Source organism: Artibeus jamaicensis, unplaced genomic scaffold (genome assembly GCF_021234435.1).
Source record: "Artibeus jamaicensis isolate MK-2021 breed Jamaican fruit bat unplaced genomic scaffold, CSHL_Jam_final contig_76, whole genome shotgun sequence".
NCBI lineage: Eukaryota > Metazoa > Chordata > Mammalia > Chiroptera > Phyllostomidae > Artibeus > Artibeus jamaicensis.
This window is the reverse complement of record NW_026521954.1, coordinates 315,483-336,698: the sequence shown is the minus strand read 5'-3', so window position 1 is coordinate 336,698 and position 21,216 is coordinate 315,483. Positions and strand designations below refer to the sequence as shown.

Below are 21,216 nucleotides of genomic sequence, written 5' to 3'. Positions count from 1 at the left end.
TCATTAAGGAATAACAGATGATTCATGGTAAGATAACTTTTACTTCTCGTGATTCTACATGCCGAACATTTTCACCAATGGACAAATCATTGTATACTTAGGTACACTGTGTAAACTGACAGAAGGCATGATTGCTTTGCGTGATTTCTAAAGAAAGTCCAGAGGAAAATAAAACATAAAAAATATATATACTTTGTAGCTATCTTTTTTGTCTTAGTTTGCCAAAAATTTTTGATGAAAACAATAGATCCAATTGTAAGGGCCTAAATACACATTGTTAATAGCGCATCCTGTAATAATGTCAGCAAATGAAGACTAGTGTGTTAAATACATTCAGGCACACCAGAGTTGAGGGCCATTTAATTCATAATGATAAGAGTAAAATGAGCTCCAACACACTTTAACAAACACAGTGTTGTTAAATTATTTCTTTTAGAAAAGTGTGTCCACTTAATACAATACTTTTATTCTATTATAAATCATAAAAAAAAATGGACTCAGTGAAAAACAAACAGGGATATGTAGGGTCTTAGCAACAGAATAAACAGACTGATTTTTATAAAATAAATGACAAGATGTGAATTCAAATTAACCTGTAGACAAAACTCACTGCCATTTTTGAGTAGAAAATTTACCATTAAACTTCCTTGCTGATTTTGGAGATGATAGCAATTTACCTAAGTTATATGTCATACATACTCTATAGCTGTAGCTATATACATACTATGTAACTATACATATTGTGTACAGACATATGCATATATATTTGGTCTGTCCAGAAGGTATACGACCATGTAATATGAAAAGCTGAGACAGTTACTGAAGAAGATGTAAGACACAAGAAACATCACATATAAGACAATGATGCCTCAGTTCCCTTCAAAGTAGGGACCTTGAGACCTCACACAGTTCTCCCAATTGCTATCAGTTGTCCCATCATATTTTCCTGAATCTTACTGATGATCAGTCTAAAATCTCTTCCCTTTCAAAGGCGATTTTAGTTTTGAGAAAAGCCAGAAGTGGCAGGGCACCAATTCTGGGAAGTAGGGCTATAAGGGGAGCTGAGTCATCTGGGAGATTTGATGTTTGGCTAAAAATCTCTGCACAAGACATGATACATAAACAGGTGCATTTTCACAATGAAACTGTCAATAACCAGTTGCCCATAGCTGTGGCCTTCTGAATCATCCAAATAGTTTCTGCAGAGGAATGTTCAAGCTTCAGGTAAAAATCTGATGCAAATTTGTTGTTCTACTTGCTCATTCATTCTGAATGTGATGATGACACAGTACACTTGCTCTTAACTGCATCTACCACCCCCACTGACTAGTACAGTGAAGTTGTCCTTGTTCACACATGCGCATACCAGTCCACCCTCCTTGGCTGCCAGGTTACACTGATGTTGTGCAAACTGTTCTTGTTATTTTAACAATGGCCGGACTTTTTCTGGACAGGCCTTGTGCATACATATGTATAAATATGTGTGTGTGTGTGTGTGTGTGTGTGTGTGTATACCTACACACACCGGGACCTACAAGAACCCATGAAAATTACTATCATTCTAAGACCAATTTTTCAAGGAAAACTGAAATAAGGCAGAAATGTTACAAAATTATTATATATAGTTATTTCACAGGTACTTATAGATGCCCTCAATTAATGCACAGACTAAATTCTCTGAAATCAGCATTTTTTAACAGGCATAAAGTTCAATGTAATATGCTAAAAAAACACCCTAAGGGGTCAGAAGCCCTAAATTTCACGACCTGTTTAATAATTTTTAAATACACAATCTTGAGTAAGTCACTCATCCTCTACATTTGTGTTTTCAATGATCACAGAAGGAGTTGAACTACGTCAGCCAGTGTCTCCCCACTGGCCTTGTTAGCAGTGAACTCCTCTGTGTCCATCACAGACAATATACAATTTCAGTATGTTTCTAAGAGATGGCAGTGGATCCGCCCTGCTGCAATGAAGATGAGAGAAGATGGTCCAAGTTGCTCCTCTGTTGAATGTGTCTGTTATACAAATACCCTAAACATTGTTTCAAATCAGGTATCTTTACTTCTCAAAGTTATTACCATGTTTTTTAGACCATAAGACATGCTTAGGTTTTAGAGGAAAATAAGAAAAAAATTTGAAGCAAAAATGTGGTAAAATACTTAACATAAAAAATATAATATTTCACCAATGTAAATGTAAACAGAACTCAACAGCAGCATTTGTTGTAGACCGCTCTGCCTGATTTTAGGAATTGTATCTCTACCCTTTGTGGCTAAGGGGAGAGACGATCTTTGGAGTGCCAGCCGCAGGAGACAAAGCCTGTTTCTGGTAGCAAATGCTGCCTCAGTTCCTCTCCCTGCCCCCGGAGCTTGGTTGGAAGTCAATGACGGATAAGACCCCTCAAAGTGGGGGGCAACCTAAGCCAGACTGGATCACTTGGGAGGCCTTCATGGAAGGACTCGGGGAGCTGCAACAAAAAGCAATGCACTCTCCCCCACTCCCCGGCTTTGTCAAAGCCAGAGTCCCCATGTCCTCTGGGAGAAGTGCTTCCTGGCTCTAATCCCCTTATGCCTGAATACCTGTTGGGAAGAGGTACAGCTCCTTGCCTTGCTAGAGCATGTACTGTGGAAAAATCTGGCATCACAAAACTTGCTGATAAACCTGTGAAATCTGCTATGCTAACAGTGCTTTCATTCATATGATAAGGGTCCCAGAGGAAATGAGTATGTCTCCCAAAGTTTCTGCAACTCTCTTCCTGACAGACACTGACTCAGACTCTGAAGCCCTCAGATATCTTTGAAATGTTATCTACTGTTTGATCCTTGCCACCCTGTATTCCTATGTATTACAACCCAATAAAAGGCTATGGAAGAGGGCACTTGGGGCCTTTTTCTCCTCAGAGAAACTGGCCTCTGCTGGCCTGTGTCTCCCCTGAGAAACTGGCCACAGCCCACTCCTCCTCCCCTAAACAGATCTCATCTTGTCTCGGACATAATTATTCATTCACAGGTGTCCATGGCACCAGGAGACTTGTGAAGAATTCGCCCCCACAGGCATTAACATTTTTTCTCCCAAATTTGGAGCGGGGGGGGGGTACATTGTATAATCCAAAAAATGCAGTAATTCCAAATATACAAGTTTTAGTTTTTCAACACAGAAAAATGGAATAGTATTCAATATTTTTATTCTCAGTAGAATTATACAGTATATAAGTGCTCAATAAATGATTATTGTCTTGAGTGCCTTCAATTGCTATTCTACTTATGTGCTATTTTACTTCTTATAAAGCACTTTCGCACAGGATCTCATTATGTTGCTTGTTTTCATTACTAATGAAGTGGACAAGACAAGAATGCATAAAAGAGGAGTAAGCTCTTTTTTCATTGTATTAAGCTTTGTTTTAAAAGAAAAATCTCAATAGCTAGAAAAAGGCAAATCCATCATACCAATTTCACCATGAATGATTCTGTTTTTATAATATCACATACCACACACATTCCATATTCATATCACTCTTTCAAAAATGCCTTTTTTATATGATAGGAAAGGAATTCTCATCCTTGGCTCCATTAACATTTTGGGTTGCATAGTTCTCAGTTGTGGGATGCTGTTCTTTTGAACTATAGAATGTTTCCCAGCATCCTGGACCTTCACCCTGTACATTCCTTTTGTTGTTCCCCAGTTGCGGCAACCAAAGTTGTCTCCAAACACTGTCAAATGCCTCTTGAGGAGAAAAATTGAGAACAACTTGATAGACAGACATTGAGGCCAAGTGCAGTGACTGATTAATTTCAATATGCATGATTAATTTCAATATATCCAATTCTGGCATTTGAACAATTGTCCAGAATTAATACACAGAGAACAACTATTTGAACAATTGTCCAGAATTAATACACAGAGATGCCATTCTTTTTATTTGTTTGTTTTAATGGCCCAAATAACCAACAAAATGTACTGAATATTTCTCATTTGTATCATGATCAGACAGCAGAATAACAACTTCATAGACTATACAGGTACTTTATTAGGCCTTGGGAAACATGATATCTCTTCACTGATATTGACAATAGAGATAGAAAATTTAACACAGTAACCAGGAAACATGTGAAGCCTATAACAATACTACTGTCTCAAATTAAATAGAATAGCAAAACATATAGAAAATATTGTATGCTTAATAAGTCATCAGCAAACCAAATAAGACTTTTGGAGATGTTCTGGATAAAAACTTGGACTACTCTCTTTTTTTTTGTATCTCATTCAAAGCATTTTTTAAAAATTTTTATTTAGCTATTTTTCAAGTACAGTTTTCTGTCTATTTCTCCCACTCCAACCCACCCTGCCCCGTGCTTCCCACCTCCCTCCCATTTCCACTCCACTTATTGTCCCTGTGTCCTTTATACTTGTTCCTCTAAATCCCTCCCCTTTTTCCCCCTTAAATTCCCTCCCCTCTCCCCTTTGATCATTGTCCCCTTGTTCTCTATTTCAGAGTCTTTGTTTTTATTTTGCTTGCTTGTTTGTTTTGTTGTTTAGCTTCCTGTTAAAGGTGAGATCATATGGCATTTGTCTTTCAACCCCTGGCTTATTTCACTCAGCATAACGCTTTCCAGTTCTATCCATGTTGTTGCAAAGGATAGTAGCTCCTTCTTTCTCTCTGCTGCATAGAATTCCATTGTGTATACGTACCACCATTTTTTGATCCATTCATTTACTGACAGGCACCTAGGTTGCTTCCAACTCTTGGCTATTGTAAATTGTGCTGCTATGAACATTGTGGTGCATAGGTTCTTTGAAATTGATGTTTTAGGATTCTTAGGATATAATCCTAGCAGTGGAATTGCTGGGTCAAAGGCAGGTTGATTTTTATTTTTCTGAGAAAATTCCATACTGTTTTCCATAATGGTTGTACCAGTCTGCAATCCCACCAACAGTGAACTAGGGTCCCCTTTTCCCCACAACCTCTCCAACATTTGTTGTTTGTTGCTTTGTTTATGATAGCCATCCTGACTGGTGTAAAGTGGTATCTCATTGTGGTTTTAATTTGCATCTCTCTGATAGCTAGCGATATTGAGCATCTCTTCATGTGTCTCTGGATCTTCTGTATGTCCTCCTTGGAGAAGTGTCTGTTCAAGTCCTTTTCCCATTTTTTAATTGGGTTACTCTCTTAAACTAAAGGCATTAGTATTTCCCAAATACTGTATTTTACCCACACCCTCCAGGTGATGCACAGTAGTAGCATCAGTCTGCAAGGACAAAACTAAGCACATGGTGGGGAGATAAATCTCAGGTCACATTATCCATGATGTGACCTGATGTTACCTAGCGACATGTCATAACTGACTTCTCCATGGCATGTCTTGATAACTGCTCATAACTGACCCCATCATTCATTCATTTCTTCACACATTTATTAGGTGATCATTTTATCTAGTAAGCTGTAAGAGATTAGAAATTAAATATAAAATAATATAGTGATGGAGCTAAAGATATGATGTATTCAAGTAAGTAAGACTGATAATATGAAGATGGATACCCTTTGACAGAAAAGGTTTAAACATAGGGCAAATCCAAACATTATAAAAAGCAATGGCTGTGTTATTGGTTGCCAAAGAAATTAAAGAAAAGAGATAAACCATTTTGTATATTTCAAAATTAATATTCACAGAAATGTGTAATATTCATAATCACATATATGCTAAAGTTATCAAACTATGGTACAAAGACTATTAGAGTATGAGAAATATTGAATGAAATATAACTATAGATATCATTAAAATGTAATGCTGATTAGGATAGAAATTATGACAGAATTTAATACTATGGAAGATAGTTTTATATATTATCCTTCAATATCACTGGTGAATTTGCCAGCTGGAACACTGACAATACCAGATGCCTGTGAGGATGTGGAGTGAGAAGAAATCTCATTCATTGGTGGTGGAAATGCACAGGGGTACAGTAACTGTGGAAGACAGTTTGATAATTTTGTGCAAAAGTAAGTACATTCTTACCATACAATCCAGCAATTGCTCTCTTTGGTATTTACCTAAAGGAGTTGAAAACACATCTACACAAAACCTATACATGGATACTTAATGCAGCTTTATTCACAACTGCCAAAGCTTTGAAGAAATAGAGATATTCATCAGTAGATGAATGAATAAACTGTGGTACACTCAGGTCATGAAATATTACCAATGCTCAAAAGAATAGCTCTCAACCCATGAAGAGAAATGGTGGAACTTTAAATGCATACTACTAAGTGAAAGAAGCTGATTTGAAAGGTTAAATACTGTATAATTCCAACTTTGTGATATTCTAGAAAAAGAAAAACTATAGGGACAGTGAAAAGACCAGTGGCTGCCAGGAGTTGGAGAGTGGGGAGAAAGAGGAATTAACAGAGACAGAGAATTTTAGGGCAGTGAAAACACTCTGCATTACAACCAAATGATCAATACATGTCACTTTACCTTTGTCCAAACCGTAGAATGTACACCACCAAAAGTTAACCTTAATGTTAAGCATGGACTTTGAGTGACAAAGATACTTCAATGGATGTTCATAAGATATATTATTCTGGTGTTGAATGCTCATTGGGAAGCCCATGCATGTGTGGGGACAGGAACTATAAGGGAAATCTCTGTACTGTCCCCCTCAGTTTTACAGTGAACCTAAAAGTGTTTTAAAAATTATTGTCTTAAAAACAAAAAGAACTAAACCTATAAAGCAACAGTGTGGACAAATATGCTGAGCAAAAGAAAATGAATACGCAAGAGCCTATAATGTATAGTCCCATTAGAAGAAGTCTAAAAACAGGTAAAACTAATCTACGGTGATAAAAAATCATGAGTGTTAACCTTGGAGGTAGAATGATGGTGAGGATTGATAAAAAAGGCAGGATGGAACTTTCTGGTATGATATATTCCACATTTTAACAAGAAGGTATACTATATAAATATATGTATTTCCCAGAACCTATTAAATTGTATATATAAAATCTATGAATTTATATGTATATAAATCCTATCTAAATACAATAAAATAAATACAACATATAAAGAGGTGTAAACCTATTAAGCTTTCAGGTCTTTAGCAACAATAAAATAAAAACATACAAAACAAAAATATACTTTATGTCATAAAGTAAAAAATATGTTAATATTCACATTAATATAAAAAAAACAGATAATGCTGTGTTGCTGAATTAAATCAGTGTTTACTACCTGAAAGTTGAACTGGCCACCACATTACAGGGTTCTTTGAAAATTATATTAGATAAAATATACCAACATTATCAACACTCTGACATTTATTATCAATAAAAGAATTTTATATAAAGTCAACTATAAGATTTCTTTTTAAATTTCAAGTCTTTTGAGTAAAGTTTATTTTATGTTTAGAAAAGAAAAGAAATCTATATCATTTATACTTCAAAAATGGTATTTTCTCTAGTTTTGACTCCATGCTTACCAAACAATTTTCTGATTACAATTTGGCTACTATATAAAAAACTTTTATCTATTCACTCATTCCACTAACATTTCTTGATAGCCTATCATGGGTCAGGCTTTATTCTAGTGCAGGGAATCCACTTTGAAGGGAGGAAGGCACACACAAAGTTAAATTCCGTGATGTGGCATAGAGTGATAAGTGCTATGGATAAAGATAAAACAGAAAAAGAAACGCGAGTGTGATTGGAGAGGTTCTATTTAAGTAGAGAAAATTCCTAATTATATATGTTCTGATCCAAAAGATAGCAGAATTTTTAATGGGTTACACTCTAATGTTCTTTCTTTTGCAGTAAACTCACTCTTTGTGGTGGGTTAAAAATGTCAACATAGTGAATAAAATGATTTTTCATGTATTTCATAAATTCAACATCATTTTTATAAGTAATTGGTTCCTAAGCAAAAAGCAACCTAAAAAGATGATACTGATCTCCTTATATAAAATTGTCTTAGGTTGGGTTCCCTCCAAGCAAATCTCATAAGAAATATTTGAGATCAAGTAGCTGAATTGGGGGGAGCAAGGGGCAGGGGAGGCTGGGAGGGGAAAAATAGACAAAAAACTGTACTTGAAAAATAACTAAATAAAATTAAAAAAAAAAAAAAAGTAGCTGAATTGGGAGGTGACCCCCAGGAGCAGTACCAGTGGGATAAGGAAATTACATGGAGGGGAAGAGGCCAGTATTAGGTGTGTTAATGAGAGGGCTTTAGCTGAGGACATCCGGGGCTTGGTCCTACCCACGACCTCTGAGAGACTGTGAGAAGAGAAGAAGCTGTAGTATTTATCAATATTGTGAATAAGGAATCAACAGTTCCTGCTACACTGTGGCAAATACCATATTTTCCAGACCATAAGATGCACTTAGGTTTTAGAGGAGGAAAATAGGAAAAAAATTTTGAATAAAAACATGTGGTAAAATATTTAATAACATAAATAACATAATTCACCTATGTAAATGTAAACAGAACTCAACAGCAGCATTAACAACCATTATTCCTCCCAAATTTTGGGGGGTGTGTCTTATAGTCTAAAAAATGTGGTATTTCTTATTTATTTTTTACTCTACTAAGTTAGATTTTTAAAAATCAGTATCTAACTAAATCTAAGCTCAGATTTTCCTTTTTATCAAATAAGCTTTCCACATTATGATAAAATATAGATAAGATTATGGGAAGAATGCTTAAAATTACTTAAAGAATGGGACTATTTTCACACATTTTCAAAAGTTTCATAAACCCTAATTACCTAATGTGCTAATAACAAATTATTATCTATTCGTTAAGCAAGCCCTATGAGATCCACTAATTTGATTTAAACTCTAAAAATAATGAAACCACATTCTTTAGAATTAGTCTACACTTTCTTTCCTTGTTTAAAATGCTTTTTCTAACTGAATTGATTTTAAATAGAGAAGAGTGCTTTCATGTTCCAAATTCCAGTTGACCGTCTCAGCAAATAGGCAACATACAATGAAAATCTCTACATTGATTTTGCTCTGTTGGTATAATACCCGCCAGGAGAACACCGGTCTTTCACATGCTCTAAGGTTCTTCAAGACAAGGTTCCGAAATCAAAGCTTAACATACACAGCCCACTGAAGCAAGAAAGGGCTAAAAATTGCAGCTCTTGACTACTTTTGGTAAAAGAGCTTCTTTTTCTGTGCTTCTTTGAGCCCCAGACAACAGGGCACCCCAGTGGTGAGCCAGGAGTGGGCATCTACCATCAGGAAGAAAAATTCTCAGGAAGTCATTTAGGTAAATGCAGTGGTGGAAACCAAAATATAGTCAAATCTCTCTCCCCCTCTTCCTCTCTCCCCTCCACCCCTGCCCCACCTTTCTTTCTTTCCTGTTAACTACATTGTAGGTTTTTGAAATTTTTTTCTACAGCCTAGGACTCAGAAGTCACAGATCCTTTAAGTCTCTATAGGTGCCCCAAAGGCCATCTACATGTTTCTTTAATTTACATTTCTATATATTTTTGATTTAATCTTTATTGCATTTTTTGTTACCATTTAGTTCCTTTATAATCCCTCCCCCAGCAATCACATTACATTCAATTCTACTTTGCTTTAATTTCAGGTGTGCAGTGCAGTGGTTAAACAATCATATATTTTACAAAGTGTTCCCCTTGATATTTCCAATACCCACCTGGCACCATACGTAATTATTACAATATTATTGATTATGAAGAGGTACCCCCCCAAATATAGAATTATCTTCTGGAGGGTGGGCCCTTGTAGTACAGGCTTCCCCTGCTAGGTGAGTGTTCTAGGAACTCAACTATATAGTGTACCAGCTGGCAGTGCTGTGAGAGGCTGCATTCAGCTTCAGTGGTTTTGTAACACTATTTCAACTTTGCCCACTTTGTGATAGATGATTTACAGCACACCTGCCCACACTGTGCTGAGTGTTCAGCACTTTTTGACCAAAAACATCCCGACCCCGCTCTGTGCCCCAGCCTCACTATTCACCTGATTTCGTCCTGAGCAACTCTTTTTGTTGTTGTTTCCCTGGATGAAAAAGTCCTCAAAGGGCAATGTTTTGCTGATGTGGAAGAGGTGAAACGAAAAATGGTTGAAGCACTAAAAAGGCATCAAAACCAATGAGTTGCAACACTGTTTAGAGCAGTGGGAAAACTTCTTGGTAAGGGTATTGCATCAGATGGAGAGTGCTTTGAAGGTGACTGAAGTTTAAACATGTAAGAATAAATACAGAATTTTTAATAAATAAATTCTGGTTTGGGGGAGTCCCCTCTTATATATTCCCTATGCTGTACTTTACACCCCTGTGACTATTTTGTAACCACCGATATGTACATCTCTAAACCTTCATCTTTTTCACTCATTCCCCCGACCCCCCCCCCCCCCGCAACCATCAACCTGTTCTCTGTATCTATGAGTGTTTCTGTCTGGAACACTAACAAATATTTTTTTACTGAATTTATTGGGGTGATGTTGGTTAATAAAATTATATAGGTTTCAGTTGTACAATTTTGTAACATGCCATCTGTATATTCTATTGTCAGTTATAAGATTTAAAAGTTAGTTTAAATATATTTTAATATTGTATATATAAACCAGAATCGTGCTAATGGTAATGCAGGCGACAACATGTTTCTTCTAGGATCATTAAAGAAATAATTAGATCAATACTTTTACACAGAAAAAAATGCCATTATTATCCCTGTAAAGCACAATGTCAGCCTTTCATTTGAAATAAGTCGGCAAGTTTCCTCCATGATAAATAATGTAATATTAAAATCACAGTTGGAGAACTGTTCTCTGAATACACACAGCAGGTTATAGGAATTGTAGCCCAATTTTACTTGGAAATACACTATTCTTTCCTAATGAGTATGTCTAGCTTCAAATAACATAGAAGGATGGAGTTAAGACCATAATTTAAATAATTATATTACATAAAATTGAGCACACAACTTTGCATGACAAAGACTATAAATCATCTGTGAAAAACACCAAAGAAAATGACACAGTCAATTGGGCTAAATATTACACAAGTGAAGTCATTATTCAAAACCCTACTTCTCTACTTTCCCATTCTTAACACAGTTTTAAATAAGTATAATAATGCAGATGGCCCACATAACATCAACCCGAAAGTCATACTTTAGAAAATATAGGTGCAAACCAACTTAAGCTTCCACCAGGGTGGAAAAATAATGCAAACTGGTCACAACTGCAAAAAGAAAGACAAACTAAATGTGTGTGCCTATCTTCAAAGTTTCTATTCTTGTGATCAATAATATTCATTCTATAATGAATATCTGTCTTAACTATGGTTGATGATTACCCTTATATTAATTCCTTATTTAAAATACTACTAATAAAAGATATATCTCTTGCTTCAGAGGACAAGTGATATTCACTGAGGGTTGTTGACATCACTGAAATCTGGGTACAAGATTCTAAAAGATTGTGACCCTTCTTGGTCCTATTTTCCCATAGTCACTAATGCTAACATTGAAAAACAAAGTCATAGTTCAAAAACAGGTAACATGACCTTTTTGCTATATATTGATTCCCTCCTCACCAAACTCTCTCCTCTGTTGACAGTCTCCTCTTACATCCTTGAGCCTCCTATTTTTCTGTTTCTCTCTTTCTTGGATTCCACCTCTTTAGATACATTACCAGTTCTAGAAGCTGCACACTTATACACTGTATTTCTCAGTAATATTATTTAAAAAATAAACTTAAGTGATGCTAAAGTAAATGTAATCTTTAGTATCATCACTATCAACATCACCATCATCATCATCATCACCTAACAATGTCTCACCCATCTACACATTTTGGTTTTTGAACCTCAATTATCTCAAGACATTTTTTAAAAATTGTTTATTGATTTTAAAATCAATAAATAATTTTGATTTAGAGAGATCAATTGATTGATTTGTTGTTCCATTTAGTTATGCATTCATTGGTTGATTCTTGTATGTGCTCTGACAGGGAATCACACCCACGACCTTGGGGAGCATTGGGACACTGCTGTAGCCAACTGAGCTACCAGCCAGGTTGAGGACAAACATTCTTGAGATGGAGTTTAGAGCACATGAGATCAGTTGGGAATAATGTCTATAACAGATAAAAGGGGAAGAAGAAAGATTAGGTAGGGAAAACATTCAGACTGTAATAACAGATCTGAAAAATATATAAGAAACGGAGTTGTGGTGAAAAGAGAAGCAGGCTTCATCCTCAAACTACTGCAAGGATCTGACCATCTTGGCTAACCCATGGGGAAGCTATGGAAGAAGGTGTTCATGTTACAGGAGTCCCACTTTGGGCAGAAATGGTCAGGCACCAGAACCCCTGACATGCTCAGTTATTGCTAACAAACTGGCCAGAAAAAACCATTGCTTTGAGTTAAACACAAATGTGGATACTGAAGGCATTAACATCAGGAATCTGCCTACTAACTCTACAACTTTCAGGGGCACAGTGGGTTCTCTCTGGAAGGGAGAGTGGATAGCACATCTCCATGGCTGCCATCCTCTTGGGCACAACTGCACTTGATGCTTGCTGCGTCCTGTCCTGATTTCTCCATAACAAGCAGTTCTAGGCTCAGCCACTCGATTTTTTGTCTAGAATTTTTGTTAAATCCAACATCATTAAGATTTCTCCAAATCATTCTTTTAAAACTTAGTACTTTCGCTATTACATTTTGCTATACGAACAATTTGAAGGTTTTTTTAAACTTAAATCTTTATAGTATTTTCTCCCATTACTATTTAGTCCCCTTACACTCCCCTCCCTCCAGTAATCACCACACTGTTGTCCATGTCCATGAGTCCTTTTTTGCCCAGTCCTTCCGCCCCCTTGAGATATGAAGTAAGGGTTCTGATTCCTTTTTTGGCATATGTCCAATTTTCCTGTCACCATTTTTTCGCTTTCTCCACCGAATCGCCTTGGCAATGTTATACAGGTCTATTTCCAGACTCTCCATTTTCTTCCAAATATATTTGTATCAAGATTTATACTAATACCACTTGTTCTTCATTGCTGTGACTTTATAATAATTCTTGAAATCATGTAATTTAAATATTTTCATTTTTCTTCTTTTAAAAAATTGGTTTCATTATTCTAGATCCTTTATATTTCCATATAAATCTTATATGTAGCTTGTCAATTTCTATAAAAATTGTATACATTAATTATATATATAATTATCTCTTTAATACTGGTTTTCAATAATTAGCTTATGATGGCCTTATTTGGCTTTATTTTATCCTATTTTGTTGGGGTTTTTTGAGTGGTTGGTTATAATTGTGATCAGATTTGGAAAATTTGACCATGAATTTTTAAAAAATTTCTCTGCCTGTCTCCATGTTATACCATGTGATATTATCTCACAGTTTCCATAAAATTCCTAAGAACCTACTTGTATTTTTATTTTAATTTTTTACTTTTGTGTTTCAATTTTAAAGTTTCTACTTCTATTATCTTCAAAGCCAGTGCTGTTTTCTGCATTCCGTGAACTGCTATTATTCTTATTGAATTTTCTTTTCAGATATTTTACATTATGGCTTTAAAAGTCCCATTTTATCCTGTTTTTCATCTATTGTTATTTTGTTCTTATTTCTGTTTAAATCCTGAGCATGTTTATAACAAGTGACTTAAGCGATTTTCTGATATTTTTACCACTTTTATAATTTCTACCTTCTTTTATTGCATTTTTTTTCTGAAGAGATTAGGGTTAGATATTTCTTTGAATTCTTAGTAATTTGTTTCTGGACATTGTGAATGTTGTTGAATACCACATTTTGTTGACTTTTTAAAAAGTGTGTTAGACTTTTCTTCCAACAGGAAATTATATAAAGGCCAGCCTGACCTTTTTGAGGTTGTTTTATGAATTTGGGGGTAAGGGTGTAGAAGGTCTCATGTAGACTTTATTTTATGTTAGATTGAATTCTGTTTATAAGGCATGATGACCCTTATGGGTCCATTATAAATGCACGAGGTATTCTCACAGTTCTTATTCTAGCCTGCTGGAACTCAAACGTCTTCTTCCCTGGTATGATCTCTAAAATTGATCATATTCTATAGCCTCTTACTCATCCCCTAACAGCCTTGGGGAATTTCCCTCCATAATGGGCTGGCTTAGTATCTAACAATGATCTCAATGATACCACTATTATGATTTCTGGAGCTCTTTTTTCTCCATAGCTCCCTCCTGCCTTCAAAATTCCAGATACCTGGGCCTCCCCAAACTCTGTTTCAGTCACCTCACCTCAGAGGGCTCCCCAGACTGGACTCTTGGCTTTTCCTCCTTGCATCAGGTTAAGAGTTTTCAAGAAAAAAAAGCCAAGGTGGTCATGCAGCTATCCTTATTTTCTTGTCTTCTCTTTTTGATGGAAGTCCCGGATTTCCCACTGCTTGACATTTAACCTATTGCAGTCCTTTAACCTATTGTAGCCAGTGTCCTAGCTGTTTACAGAAACACAGCTACTTCAAACCCGGTTACGTGACCATGGTTGGAAAACTTGCTGTGTTTCAAGCATTTACTATTGGTTACTCCACAACCACCATTTAAAAAAATTCTAGTAGATATCCAATACAAACAAAAGTTAATTTCCTAATATCTATCCATAACACCCAATTTTTTAGTTGTAATATCACTAATCTTTTGTTTTTTAGCAGTAACGTACAACATATCTCTCTTTCTCCAATCTTTATTTTAGACAAACTAAATATATTCATTTTCTAAGATAAAAAAACTAATCACATCAGCCTCAAGGTTTAATCATATCTGCTTTTTTTGTGGTAATTTTTAAATTAACTAAAATCTTAGATTAGCCTAGCAACCCTCCCACATCCTAATCCCCACATAATATATCCATCTAGTTTGATCATATACTTCCATGCTTACTCCTCATGCTAATGAAATTGGATGGCTTTTCCTTAAATGTGACACCAAATCCCATCTGCAACTCTTGGCTCTCCCAGCTGAAGCGCCCTGCTCTTCCAGACCCCTGCTTTTTCCACTTGTCAAAATCAAATCTTACAGTCCATCTCAGGAACCCTATTTTTCCTGAAGCCTGAAGATATAACCACTTTCTTTTGAACCATTATAATACAATCTTGTTTTATTAACTTATTAAGCACTGAACATGTGCCACTTACTTGTCTAAGTATTCAGGAAGAAGTATTTTATTCAAGCTTCGTAAACTCCAATCAGGTAAGTACTATTACTATCCCTATCTTGAAAATGGGGAAATACAGACACAGGGATGATGAGTAAGTTGCCTATGTTACACTACTTATAGCACCATGCCGTGTTGGTTTACTTATCACACCCTTGCAGTACCATAGATATAAACTCCACGAGGCCAGGCACACTACAGTAAGTACTGGTTCATGCTCTGAAAAACAGAAAAAGTGATAAATACTGGCCATGAAATGTTAGCCTCTTTTTAGAAGTTGATATAATTGTGGCACAGTAAATAACAAGCATATGAATTAGGAAGTAGTTAGTAAATAATAGTTTAAGCTGCATCAACATTTTATCTTGCATAATTGTTTCTACTCCAAATAAAAACTGGACTAGGAAATTATGAAAAAATGAGTCAATTGAGAAAACCTCAAAAGCTGACAGTTTCGTTGGAAATTGTTTTCAGATAAAGTTTATTCCTTTATTTAACAAAACCCTGTTTAAAAATTTTCTATTGTTGAGAAAATTCTTGAGGCAGATATGCTTTCCTCTGTCTTTTAAATCAGGAAAACCAAAATGTAGTTTAGCCTTTGTCTTGATAATATATTTATTAGAAATATTGATTGCTAAACTATGCAGTTAGAAGATCATGCCATCCGGAGTTAATGAGATTGATGAAAACATTTGCTTTATTGCTGAGCATGTTGCTTCTGGTGTCTTGTTCTCATTAGGAACCATGATATGGTGTTTCAGCTTCCAGTAACTCAGCTCTTGCTGTTAATACTTTCTGATGTCAAATTTATTAACTAGGCAACAAAACTGTGCAAATAACTTAAAAAATGATCTCTTCCCTTATGGGTGGTTATCCTCTATTATAATCTCATACAGACTTGGCAATAAGTTTTCATTGAGAATTTGTTTTAATTTATTCTTAGTGAATTTGTTTTTTTCTATCAAAATTTCAGAATATTACTTATACAAATAGAATATTTATATATCTAGAACAAATTATCATCCAGCATGTTAGAGAAAATTATTTGATCTACATGTTGAGGGCATAAACATTATCAATTGAGAAATCCAGATTAGCACTCTCTCCATTCAATAATATCAATCTCCCACCAAGAATATGATTTATTCATCATTGTATTCTATATGGCACAGTGTAGTTACTTAAAATATTTAATAAGTGAACAAAGCTACTAAAACTTAAATATAATCATTGAAGAAAATTCACAGAAGTATAGAAAATAATACAATTTATAGAAAAGTCAAAGAAATACAAAATCTGAATAGTATCATCAACAACAATTTGCAAACTGATCACTCTCTAAACTCGGGGTATAATTACACAAGCACATGAACACACACTCCACCCGATGTGTATACAGGTACACTGTGGAGAACTTCATTCCACATTGTCTTTGCCTCTCATGCTTCAGTTGTATATATCCTTCTAACTTACCCTCAGTGCTTCATAACTTTCATATTTCTGATGACAGCTTAAGAATGTCTTAACTTGACATCAAAAGCGTTTTTATGGCCCCTCATTTGATTTTTATCGCTTTACTTACTTTACCTAAAATTTATTAAGATCCTAAAAATCTCAACCAGTTGGTTCTGAGTTAATAACAGTGGTACTCTCTCTCCTTACATTTCTTTGCACCATTTCATTTTTTCATGAAAATCAAAAATGAAGAAAACACACGAAGCATTATTAGTTGATAATTATTAAAAAGTAATTGCTCCAATCTATGGATCTCTTAACATGTTCTTAAATCTTTATTTTGTCTACCTGCTATCAAGTGCCTAGATTCTGAGTGAGGAAGTATCAGATAAAAAGAACAGCGTACTAGAATTTGTGGGATGCATATTCCATTTCTCTCTTAGCTGCTCGTGGTTTCTGTAGCTTTGAACAGGAGTCTTTGTCCATATGAGGATATTAATGACCATAATGGCTAGGACACAAAATTGTCATAAGACTCAATAACCCCATATTTAGAACAATATTTTGAAAGCTAGGAACAGTATAAAATGTAGATGATTTAATACATTCGTGTAAACTGTATGTTTGTAGATGATGTACGGTTTCCTTTGTTTCATAGATCTCAACCTAAAGGCAATTATCACCAAAAAAACCCATTTAAAACAAAAATGTCTTCAAAAAAACAAAGGTATAAAAAGTTATTATTTACATACTTGAATTAACATCTGCCATACCATTCTGTCCTCCTTTTAAATATGAGAAAACTGAGAAACAAAGAGGTTAAATAATTTGACAAATGCAACACTTGTAAAGTGGGGGACTCAGCCAGCCTAACTTCAGAGACTGTGCTGGGGGCCAGCCCTTGTAGCTTTTCACTAGTCTACCTTCTCTCCTTCTCCCCCCTCTCCTCCATCACTGCCAGCTCAGAGGAATAAATTTGAATGAATGAATACAGCATTCTCCTGCTCTTAAGGTCAATCCAAAGGACATATAATTCCACCAAATAACTATACTTGCTCTCAACACAAAAGACCAAATAGCTGAAATGTGTTACAAGAGTATTTCTGACTGTGGACGGGTCAGTTACCATCACTATTTAATGGCACAGGATTCCCCTCCTAAAGCAAATTCCTTAACAAATGGGAACAAGGATATTAAATTCAAGTGGAGAGACTGCTCAAAAGAATAACCAGAATGGAGGACATCAGGGAGAGGGTGTGAGTGGGATCAGTTCACTATTCTATAACTTACCTAAAAGTGAAAAAGAAAAAATCAAATTCTGAATATATGTGAAAGTAGATGTATTATTTGTTACATTATACCTTCTGTTTGAAAAATTGCAATAAAAATAAGTATCATCAAACTAAGAGAAAATGTGAAAGTTAAGTAATAATTATATCAGGTGTAAGATTCAAGATTCTGTCTAAACATTTAAATATTCTTTATATAGATATTCTGAATTTCATCTGTTCTATTTCTTCTAGTTCTCAGTAAAGTGAATAAAGGAAAAAAAGAACAATAGGTGAGAGGAAATAAGTAGTGCCAGAAATAGTTTCTTATGGTGACCTTGAACGCTATTGAAGTATCTAAATATAGAAGATGAAACTGAGTTGGAAATTTCTACCAAATCCATAGAGGAAGGACTTCCCAAGGTCAGGGTTCCCACCCCACCCCCGTGAAGCGACACTCTTGTAATTTATGTGAGCATAAACATGTTGCTTAAAATTTCAAGGTAGGGTCACTGCTTAATTAGCAGGTCAAAAATTATTTTATTCAAGGTCATTACAGTACAAACAATATGTAGCAGAATAACAGGAGGCAGTGGGCAGTATGCTGATTTAGGGGCTATTGAACTTTCTTGTCCCAGAACCTCAGCCGAGTGCCAATAAAACATCGCTTTCCTCTAGGAGTTTCTTTTGTTCTTTGCTAAGATGAAGCGATGATTTCAGAAAATCTTTAAAGTGTTCTGATGTACTGGGTTGAATTATCATACTTTTTCTTATTTGAGGTTTTAAAAAAATATTCCAAATAAGTGAGTTTTTTTTCCTCCACAGTTCCTCTTTGACTCAACATATATTTGATGTTCCAGAAGGAGGGAAGAAGGACATTTAAAAACAAAATTTCATTATAGATAACCAATGAATTTTATCACCAAGAGCTTCTCATTTCTGAAGTAATTTGTTTTCTGATTGTTTGATCTAATAATTTATTTTGCTTTATGTTCTCAAGTTACCACACACTTTTCTTTGTTCTGCATTTCATGTAAAAGACAAGAGCACTTAAATTTCTACTATATTCCCCACAGAATGCAATCGAGTACTGGAAACAAAGATATTCAAGTGTAATTCTTTAGTGAGTAATTAATTTCTTTTAGCAAGTAATTAATGATGGTTTACTGCACAGGTTCAGAGGCAGACTACAGAGAGTTAATTCCTGACTGACCACCAACCTGCTGAGTGACTTCTGGTTAAGTCTCTTAATCTCTCTGTGTTTCCGAGTCCACCAAGTGGGGAACACCTAATTTATCAGATAGTTTTGAAGATTAAATAGATTAGGGTTTGTAAAGATCTTAGGAAATCTCCTGCCATGCAGTAAGCACCCCATAATATATATTAACAGTTATTATATTCTATTTATTTCTGTCCTGGCATCAGTTTAAAAAAAGAAATACTATAAAAAGAGAAATAATAGAATAATAGTTTATAATCTTGGGGTAGAAAAAGCTGCCCTAAACATGATGGAAAATCATAATCTGTAAAAGATAAGTTTATTAAAAGTATAGGGAAAAAGGTATTCTGCAAAAAATACCTGCATAAAGAAAGTTAAAGAACAAATACCACATGGAGTTAGATATTTGCATCATATATAATAGGCAAAGTATAACAGTTCTAATTTTAAAAGGGTTCTAATAATTTAATAATAAGAAGACAAGTATAATTAAAATGAGGAAAGGATATTTCCAGGAAAAGATATTAAAATGGTCCCAAATTACAATCTCTTTAACAAACATTTTTGAAAACTAAAACAAGATGTCATTTTGGACTATCGATTTTCCCAAAATAAAAAGATTGAAACTATTAGATTGTGACTATTACTCAGTGTTGGACAGAATGTGAGTGTCCAAAGCCACACGCCAGTATGAATGGAACCACAGTGCCATTAGAGAACAATTTGACCTTGTATGTCCAAAGCTGAAATCAAATACTGTAAACCCAGTAATTCAGTTTCAAGAAATCGATTACAGAAATATGCACAAAGAATTTTTTGCAATATTATTTGTTATAAATAATCAAAAGTCCAATATACTCATACAAAGCAGAAAAGATGAGTTAGTTTCTAGAACACTCCAGCTATAGAAAAACAAGCAGTTATTTTTCCCAGGGTATATCTACCAATACAAATATGCATTACTGTTTGAAAAACAGATTTCTTAATAGTTATATACCATGAGCATTTTCTTACAAATTATACAACTAGGAGGGCAATGTTAAGAAATGTATCTCAAGGACATAACTATTTTTCTTAATTCTATTATTGTGTTGTCTACTCAATGAAAACATCTTTGTTGTTTGGAAGAGTGGATAATATGTGTCTTTAGTTGTCTACATGGGAACTTGATTCCATGCATGTGAACTTTAATGGCATTTCTCTTCATCAAGATGGTGAGACACCTACCGACATAGGCCCTCTAAAACACCTTCAATGCAGTGATTTTACAAATCAAAGTAATGCTTCCTTTGGCTTGTCTTTTATCAAAAGGAGTTATGATTACCACTTGCATTATTTAGAAAACTTTTACAATAAACACATAACGTTTTAATGACAAATGGATGTTCCTTTCTATGGCGTCAGTGTCCTTAACAAAAATGGCGTTTGTGTACATGTACTCTACTGACAGGCATTCATATTAAGAATGCAAGTAAAAATTCAGTAGTAGCTGAAACACAATTCAGAATATAAAGCCAATCTCTTCAGGTCTGTCCTGGATTTTAGTAATAACGTCAAATTCCACAAATGTCATACAAGTTCTACTATGAAAGCATGTTAAATGATTCCATTTTCTCTTTTAAAAATACCTTATTTATACTTAACACATTTATTGTAACAACTAAAAATACATGACACATAAAACAGGCAAAAAACACTTAAGGAGACCATGATAAGCTGTTGGCTGACCACCTGCAGTATTGCCGCATGAAAGAAAAATACACACATCTCTTGCCTCAGAAGGCTAAACTTAGACAGGCAAGGGGGGGTAACATGGGGGAAATTATTCTAGCAGTGGAAGAAACTTCAAGCTTTCACTTCCTGTTTCATACAACACTACCTATATAAATTGTTTAAAAAGGTAGTGTTTTTAGAATGAAAAAAATCACTGCTGGAAAAAGGTGATAAAAAAGTAAGTAAAGTAGTGAAATCTTAAAGAATTGATGAAGAAAGTGACTTTAGTACTGCCTAATAATGGAGAAGGCTCTCTGAGAGACCAGCATTTGTCATCCCAGAAGCTTCGAATGGATACTAAGCAATTTTATTCCAGAGACATATAGGCCAAGC

The 21,216-nt window shown here is 34.9% G+C and overlaps 1 protein-coding gene across 2 annotated transcripts in view; it reads right to left on the bottom strand.

Annotated features, from left to right (window-relative positions):
- Positions 1–21,216, bottom strand: part of KCTD8 (potassium channel tetramerization domain containing 8) — a 206,200-nt gene that overhangs the window by 116,829 nt on the left and 68,155 nt on the right. The gene's annotated exons all lie outside the window — the stretch shown is intronic.